This window comes from Lemur catta, chromosome 17, assembly GCF_020740605.2.
Source record: "Lemur catta isolate mLemCat1 chromosome 17, mLemCat1.pri, whole genome shotgun sequence".
NCBI classification, from domain to species: domain Eukaryota; kingdom Metazoa; phylum Chordata; class Mammalia; order Primates; family Lemuridae; genus Lemur; species Lemur catta.
The window spans coordinates 15,431,197-15,440,377 of record NC_059144.1 but is presented as its reverse complement, the minus strand read 5'-3'; the positions used below and the strand labels follow the sequence as shown (position 1 = coordinate 15,440,377).

Here is a 9,181-nt window from a genome sequence, read left to right as displayed (position 1 = left end):
CAGGTGAAGTGTCCAGGATCTTGTATGAACCTTTCCATCCCCGAGACTCTGGTAGTGTGTTGTAAACCCGGCTACAGTGGTTACATTCCTTGGGATTCTTAGATTTTGGTCTCTGGATTGCTGGATCACTGCCCTCCCAGACCCACTTCAGTCTCTCTCTGGCGTAAGTGGACCAGCCGGCCTGAATGTTAGCTCTGCATTTCAGCACTTTAGATCTTCCCTGTCAAGATTTTAGCCTTAGCCCAAGCATCAAATTAGGTGGTTCATAGGATGGCTTTTGACCTATTTCCTTTGCTATTTATTCCATGTGATTATGGTGTTAAATAGTGACAAGTACTACGTGTTGTACGTGTACCTTCCCCGTGCATTTATTAGACTAAGGAGGCAAGGTGGACAGCTCAGTTAGGAAGACAACAGTATTCTAAAATTCAAAGGCCAGTCTGTTGTTACTAAGCTGCTCATCTTTTTAGCACTTTGGAAAATGGAGAAACTGTTGGTGGAAATTAATTTATTTACCTCATTAATGCCAATTCTAGAGAAAGTTCTTTTCACCATGGACCCTAACCCTGGATCCTCTAGGGTCCTGGCTGAGCTGGAAGTGCCAAAATGTACACCTCTGGCTGCCTCTAGTTCCATCTGATGATGATGTGACCAGCATTGCTGAAAAGGCCTACGTAGGGCAAGTGGGATGGCTAAAGTAGAGCATTCAGAACCCAGTGGCCTGGATGGGAGATGCTTAGAGGTTTTCTTCAGTCCCAAGAGGGAAGAGAGAGAAGAAACAAGTAACAAATATTTAAAAACTAGGGAGAGAGAGGAATGAATCACTCAGCTCCACCAAGTTCCTGAGGTTTAAGTTCCACATTGCATTCTTGGCCAGTTGCCTTTGTCTATGTGACTTAACACAGGGATGGCCAAGCTCACCTAAAGAAATATCTCAGGCAGCCGGGCATGGTGGCTCACACCTGTAATCCTAGCACTCTGGGATGCCAAGGCGGGAGGATTGCTCAAGGTCAGAAGTTCGAGACCAGCCTGAGCAAGAGCGAGACCCCCATCTCTACTAAAAATAGAAATTATCTGGACAACTAAAAATATATGTAGAAAAAATTAGCCAGGCATGGTGGTACATGCCTGTAGTCTCAGCTACTCGGGAGGCTGAGGCAGGAGGATTGCTTGAGCCCGGGAGTTTGAGGTTGCTGTGAGCTAGGCTGACGCCACGGCACTCTAGCCCAGGCAACAGAATGAGACTCTATCTCAGAAAAAAAAGAAATATCTCAGGCCTGGTGCGGTGGCTCAGGCCTGTAGTCCCAGCTACTCGGGAGACTGAGGCGGGAGGATCGCTTGAACCCAGGAGTTGGAGCTTGCAGTGAGCTCTGATGACGCCATTGTACTCTAGCCCGGGTGACAGAGCAAGACCCTGTCTCAAAAAAAAGAAAGAAAGAAAAGAAAAATCTCAAAGACCAGAAAGGATGTTGCCCATTTCCCAGGCCTTTCCAGTTGGACCAGGAGCGAGCTATTTCATTCAGCTTCTGAAAGGAATCAGAGCCTAGGTCTGTCTGCTTCCTGGAGCTGCTGTGCTCTCTTTTGGATCCAGAGAGAGATCAAATAGTTCTGGCACCTCTCAGGTTTGAGCCAAGCTGTGAAACCAGGACCTCCCTGGGTGAAAATCCAGGCAGTGTCCTTGTGGCTTCACCAGGGTGTTGGTGGGAAGCTGCCTCGGCAGGGTGGGGACCATCCAGCAGCAGCACAGGGAGCCTTACTCGGTGGGGGCAGCACCCTGGCGGAGCAAACAGGTGAACCTCAAGAACTAGGAGTGTTTTCTTTCAGGGAAAGGGTTTGGCCCATCACACAAATAACCTGGAAATTAACCCTTCCCTAAATTCAAGGTAATGTGGTATTGGGAAGGAAAGGGATAGCAAATTAGGAGAACCAAGTTCAAATTTACCTTGCTGTGTGGCCTTGGACGAGCCACTTACACCCCTGGGTCGTTCTGTGATAGAGATCTATACTCTCAGTTCGCTGTTCCTGGCATCTGATTGGCTTTACTGCCACAGGGACACCATACTCTTATGGAGGCTTTTTTCCCCCTCACTGGGTTATTATTTAGGAGATTTAGGTCTGAATGAATTGGTACCTAAAGCTTCCAAATGAAACTGTAAGCTGAGGTACATGGGAGTTTTCTTCCTCTTTACTTATATCCTCCTACACAGAATTCTGGAAAACTATGCCTCTTCCTAGAATCCTATTCTACCTTCCTGGGGAGAGGCTGGATGAAATCTACAGAAACAGCCAGAAGTGCGACCCTGGCTTCACATCTTGAGTTTCTTACTTGCTTTTGGCAAAGGTGGCTTTAAATCTCTCATATGTCATCCTGTTTTCACAAGGAGTCACTTGTCTTATGTGGTTTATTAATAATTCAGATTACGAGATACTGTTTTTTCAGAAATAGGGCAATAAGAAGTATTTTCCCCAAGCCTCTCAAAATTCTCCCTGGCTGGGCAGTTTCTCTAAATGCCATTTGACACTCAGATCAATCATGGGATTACTTTTTTATTTGGGTAGCAGAAGCTGTAATAGTATTGTGGCATTATGATACCTCATTTAAAAGTTTTCAGCTTTTAAGGTTTTGCTTTGAAACCACCTTTCATTTAGGCAGTAAAATGTTAGCTAAACTAGCAAGTGTAGCTGTCCTGTGGTCCTAAGAGATGTGGCAATACCAAACATGTCTACTGTTCAGGAAAGATGTCAGTTCTGATAACACCTCTCAGTATTGGGATCTGTTAATTTTGTAAATCTAATTCTGCTCCTCTGACGTGGAGAAATGGTTTGCTTAAAATGCAAGTAACAAACACCATCAGAGTCAACAGGAGCTTGCTTCATGGAAAGGCCCAATGTGATTTGTGGATGGAGGTGATAGTGAAGAATTTACTATTTTTCACTTGGCTATTTTTCTTTTAATCTCCCTGGGCAGCGTATTTAGTCAGGCAGTAAGTCAGCGCTGTTATGGATTCTTGCGAACATGCTTTGGCTTCTTGGCACATCAGGTGGGAACTTGTTAAAAGTGAAATACTTGAAACTTCTCTGTGACCATCAGCCTCTGACACTCCTCTCTGATGGGGTGACAAGTAGGCTAATTTTCTGACCAGTTTGGGGCACCATTTCAGCCACTGGTCACATTCCTTGCTGCAAACTGAAATTCAGTTTGGCGTTGAGTGTAGGGACACAATGGTGGTGGATTCATGTACTTCAGTGTTTGTTTTGACCAAAAGTTTATTTTTCTAGTGCATTTTCTAAGTCAAAGTGGTGAAAATATGTAATTTTAGTATGCATGACTACTGGGTCTTAATAAAAACCCTTGTAAGGTTAAACATGTGTGGAGTTCTTTTGTGACAGTGACAGTTTGGATAAAGGTTCTGAGGTTTATTATTCACAGGCCCTGGCAGACAGCCTCCCCTCCAGGGCAGGCAGAAGGGGCACTGTAGCAGCAAAGTGTGCTCTGTAGATCTGCGGTCTCCAACCCCCGGACCGTGGACCAGAACCAGTCTGTGGCCTGTCAGGAACCGGGCCACAGAGCAGGCTGTGAGTGAGCAAAGCTTCATCTGTACTTACAGGCGCTCCTCATCGCCGGCATCACCGCCTGAGCTCCACCTCCTGTCAGATCAGCAGTTACATCAGATTCTCATACGGGTGCAAACCCCACTGTAAACTGCGCACGCAAAGGATCTAGGTTGCCGGCTCCTTATGAGGATCTAATGCCTGATGGACTGAGGTGGAGCTGAGGCAGTGACGCTAGCGCCAGGGAGCAGTTGCAAATACAGATTATCATTAGCAGAGACGTTTGACTGCATAATAAATGTAATGTTCTTGAATCATCCCCAAAGCATCCCCCCTTCCCCTGTGGAAAAATTGTCTTCCATGAAACCAGTCCTTGGTGCCAAAAAGGTTGGGAACTGCTGTTGTAGATGTTGGGCTGGCTGCCTCCAAAGACCATGTGCAATTAGATTACACCAGTATGTAGAAAGGAGAATGAAACTAGCTATAAACAGTGATAGGAGTGACAGGCACATTTTTCAGTTCTTGAGGCCCAGCTATACTTCTTGGACTGGCCTTGAATCTTTCCAATGACAGCTAACAATTTCCTGAGTGCTCATGTGGGCTGGGCACACACCTGTTGAGTGTTGCTCATACATCATACTCTCATTTGGCCTTCAGATATACCCTTTATGAAACAGTAGTATGTCCCTGTGGGAAAAATGAGACACACAAAAGTAGCTTGCCCAAAGACACACACAGCTAGGCAAACAGTGGAGATGGGATTCAAAACCAGACAGCCTGATTGGAGCCCACTATTTCCTCCTGATGGTTGGAACTAGGTTGTGCACGTCTCTTATTCTTATAGTCAAATAACCAACCCCCGGACAGAACATACAGGGAAAAAAGGTAGGGCTTTTTTATAGAGCAAGAAAGTACTAGAAATTGGCTTGTTTTCTGGCTTCTTGAAAATATAAAGCAGCTGTTCTTAACTTCTGAGACCCAAGTTGTAATTGAACATTTTATTCCAGAAGCACCTATGAACAAGCCCAGACTCCCTGATGGGTATCTGGGGTGTAGCTTGACAAACTCTGGTCGCATGCATGCTATGCTGTTTCTCTATATGCCCCCTGTTCGTTTTTACAGAGGAACATACACTCTGCCCCAGAGTAGACAAAAGCTAGGTCCCCATGGTAGGTCTGGTGTGTCGCTGATGAGTCAGTTGAGAAACACTTTGCCACAGGATGTAGGCTTTTGATGATGCAAAAGGTTAAGCACTTCCATTGCAGCATACCAGCAATTCAGGTCAGCGTTTCCTGAGGAAGTTGTGGAACTTAAGCTCAGTCTGTCACACCTGGAAAAATGGAGCTAACTGCTCCAATCCCTTTTACCTCACAGCAGTGTCACAAGGATCATTGGAGGCACATTTCTGTGTCGTAAGTCAGCACTTTCTCAATGCCCTTTCCTTACATGGTACCCTTACAATCAATGGCAGCAAAAGTTTCACAGTTCGAGACCCCATCTCTACTAAAAATAGAAAGATTAGCCAGACATTGGTGGCACACGCCTGTAGTCCCAGTTACTTGGGAGGCTGAGGCAGGAGGATGGCTTGAGCCCAGGAATTGGAGGTTGCAGTGAATGATGATGCCACTGCACTCTAGCATGGGGCGACAGAGAGACTCTGTCTCAAAACAAAACAAAACAAAACAAAAAGCCTGGGTCAAGCCCTGAGTTGGTTTCTCTGTCTCGCCTCCGAGTTAACCAAGTTAACCGAGGGCAAGTCATAATGTTCTCTAAGCCTCAATTTTATCTGTAATGGGGGTAGGGGGTGGAAGGGAAGGAATAATCACCACTGTACAGGGGTGTAGCCAGTATCTGTTCACTGCTTGGTACACATAGCTATTTATGTGGCATTTACTATTATTCTTCACCCAAGGACATAGGCATCATGTGCTTGAGTCACCCAGCAGTAACCAAGACATCAGTGAGTAGGCTGGCTGATCTGGGTGCCTAGCTAACAGGATGGACAGACCAACACAACAGGAGTAAACAGATGAACAGCAGCTCCCATTAATAAGCATAAGCCTATTGCCTGCTATCAGTCTGCAGAGATCAAATGCATGACTCACTGTGTGAATACTCACTTTAGCTGTACAATCAAGCAAGGACTTATAATGGATGAAAAAGCTGGTTTAAATTAGACCTGAGTTATGGTTTGGTTCAGAAAATCAAAAACTGTATCATGCTGGTCCAAGTGCAGTGGCGTTAACAACTAATTGACCACGACCAGTTACAGATTTCTTTGTTCCTTCTCCACCTGCACTGCTTCACTTGATTAACACTAACACCCCTGTCCCCCAAAAAAGCCTACATTGATAACCCAGTGCATGGCCACTCTTCGGGAGTCTCTTTGATTATGAACAGAAAGTTTCATTTCCCAACCAAGTATCTTACAAGACCAACTTAGAAAGTAAACGAATCCAGCATGAGCCTACAAGCTTTCTCCCAGCTGTAACCAGGTAAAAGTGGAAGCCACTGCTGTTGCCTTTCATGAATTCCTAAAGCATGCCCCCACCTCAAAGCCACGGTCCCCAAACTGCAGTCCTGGGGAAACAGACAAGCCTGTTCATAGTGATGAAACACCAAGTTACTCATCTGGAATGAGATGCTACCATGAGATGTTATGACTCAAAATACTCCCCTGCTTTAAATGATGATCTTGGGCTTACTCAAAATGTTGTCATTATTTATGCTTGCATGTGTAATTCAGCATTCACGTGTAAACTACTGGGTTTCCTATTAACAGGCAGACGTAACTCATTCTTAGGGTAGGGACACTGACCCCTCCCAATTTTTAAAGAGAATTTTTTACTTCAAATCAGTATCAAAGTTATCATCATGAGAAAAAGTAAAAACTTTATTGGACTTTGTTACACTTATTTTACAGTTTAGTATTGCTTTTATTTTGAATTACATAAGGTGGAGGATGGGCGGGAGACACTGTAATATTTTAGCAGTTTAGGACCTTTAAAGCTCTTAATCTGGCTCTCCTGCTGTTAAGGAAAGTGGGGTATCTGACTTACATTGGTGAAATAAGGGGCTGACTCTTCCTATTTATTCCTCAAATCCCTTGCAACTTTTTCTCCATACCTTGACATAAACCTCTGGATTAAAAGACAGCAGTTCCAACAATTCATACCAATCCCTGCTTCCCTACCAGCTGCCTCCACCGTGCCTAAGCCCGCTCCCTCTATGTTCATCTGTTCAATTCTGTGAGAACACCTCAAATTCTGCTTCCATCAGATTCTAGCTGAACATCTCTAACCTTTGAATATCATCCTGTCTCATTATAGCCACATTCAGATTAGCAGCTACTGTCGGAGTGCTTAAAATGGGTTAAGCACTTTGCAAAATGACTTTAAACAATCTTATGTACTAAAGTACTAAAACTGAGGCTCAGAGAGGTAGAGACATTGGCTCAACTTCATAAAGCATAGTATGTACTCAATAAATATTAGCTCATCAGTTTGACAGCTAGAAAACGACAAAGCTGGGATGCAGACTCAATCAATCTGACTCCCAAGCCTACTCTTAAGGGACCACCTACCTCCATCCTTCTAATACCTGTTCCTTTTCCTATTTCCCACCTGAATAAATGGAACCACCACCCACCCGGATGATTAAACCAGAATCACTCAGAAATCTACCTCTCCCCCATATCTAATTAATTGCCAGTGTTCAAATTCTAATTGCTAAGTAGCTCTTAGCTGTTAATTTCTTCCCATCCCCATTTCCACTTCTCTATTTCCAATCTCACGTCTGGTCTCATCTCTCTAAATCCATTCTCTACACATCAGCCAGAGTGACTGAAGATAAAATTTCATCATGGCACTAAGATGTGCTTTCTGCTGCCCTCAACATAGTAAGGTCCAAACTCTTCAATGGGGTTTACAAAGCCCTTCATAACTCAGTCTCTACTTTTCCCCATTCTAGCTTTACTGAACAATTGTTTTCCATCTCCCTACCTTTAATATGCAGTTTTGTCTACTCTTTAGCAATGTCATCCCACTTGCCCACTTCTCTCTTAGCTAACACCTAACAGTTCTTGGCTTAGACATCACTTCCCCCAGGGAAGCCTACCATGACACCCTTTACCCCTGGTACCTCTCCTCTGAGTTCTCTGCAATTCCTAAATCATAGCACTAATTCACCACATTATAACCACTTGTCAGCTCATTTTCACTCTCCTCTAAGCTGTAAGTCCAAGAGGGCTGAGGCTTTAACATGTTTAAGATTGTCCTCCAAAACCTACAGGGCTTGGTGCAAAACAGTGACTCTTTGTTGAAAAAACAAACTTTTATTTTACCTTTTTACATGCTGCCTTCTTGTGCAAACATTTCTTGACAGTGCCTTACTTGTCTCTCATCTACCAAAGTGTCTTACTCAGAGAAGATATTTATGACGATTTCTCAATGAGTTCAAGATTTTGCTCACCAGTCAGACCATATGTTTTAGAAGGAATAGGGAGCATCCCGCCTTGATGCTTGATGAACCTGACTGTCCAAAAAATAAGAAATGGCTAACTCATAAAAGCTGTTAAAGAAAGGGCCTTAAAATCTTAAAGTCATTCTAGTTTAATCAAATACCTTTATAGTGCAAATATAACAAATTCACATGCATTTTACTTTTACATACTCATAACAAGATAATTACACAGACTAAAGTTGCAGTGTTTTCCCAGGTGAATGTTCACTTTAACGAAACCCACAAAGCATTTATTAAAATTAACATACCTAGCAAAGCACCACACTTGAATCAAGCAGCATCAATGCTATAATATAAAAAAAAGTAAATTAAAAAACTCAAGATGTAGAAGCAGTAGCCATAGCAGCAACCATTCTTCTAGGAAGGACCCACATACATAATTCCCCAAGAACTATGATGCTACACCTCCAAAAAGTTTAAGCATGGAACAGAGTACTTGTATCACACTAGTAAGAACTTTCACAGAGGAAAACTGTCATATAAATGCTTTTTTTTTCTTTTTTGCTTTTTAAGGATACTGCAATAGAAATGTATTAATGATGGCCCCAAATATCCAACATTTTTCTATCTTACATTTTAAATCAAAGTTCTAGGAACATATCTTTTTTTTTTTTTTGAGACAGAGCCTCACTCTGTTGCCCAAGCTAGAGTGCTGTGGCATCAGCCTAGCTCACAGCAACCTCACACTCCTGGGCCCAAGCAATTCTTCTGCCTCAGCATCCCAAGTAGCTGGGACTACAGGCATGCGCCACCATGCCCAGCTATTTTTTCTATGTACTTTTAGTTGTCCAGCTAATTTTTTTCTATTTTTAGTAGAGACGGGGTCTCGATCTTGCTCAGGCTGGTCCTGAACTCAGCTCAAACGATCCACCCACCTCAACCTCCCCCAGTGCTAGGATTACAAGTGTGAGCCACCATGCCCGGCCGGAACATATCAATCTTTATAAAGAACTCTCTTTACAGCACAGCTGTAAGTTCACTTTAAACACAAAAATATTCCCTTTGTGCTATATCCTTACAAATAAACATAATATTAATATATAGATAAAAAGAAAGTTCAGATTCTGCATCAAGCATTATTTGATCTTGCCTTTCTGCTATAAATCTG

The 9,181-nt window shown here is 43.3% G+C and overlaps 1 long non-coding RNA gene across 1 annotated transcript; it reads right to left on the bottom strand.

The window, feature by feature from the left end:
- Positions 1-6,421: 6,421 nt before the first annotated feature.
- On the bottom strand, positions 6,422-8,744 carry LOC123622643. The gene is made up of 2 exons (XR_006729566.1): positions 8,322-8,744; positions 6,422-8,085 (listed from the first exon to the last, which is right to left on the bottom strand). It is a non-coding gene; the product is annotated as an uncharacterized LOC123622643 (long non-coding RNA).
- Positions 8,745-9,181: the final 437 nt, after the last annotated feature.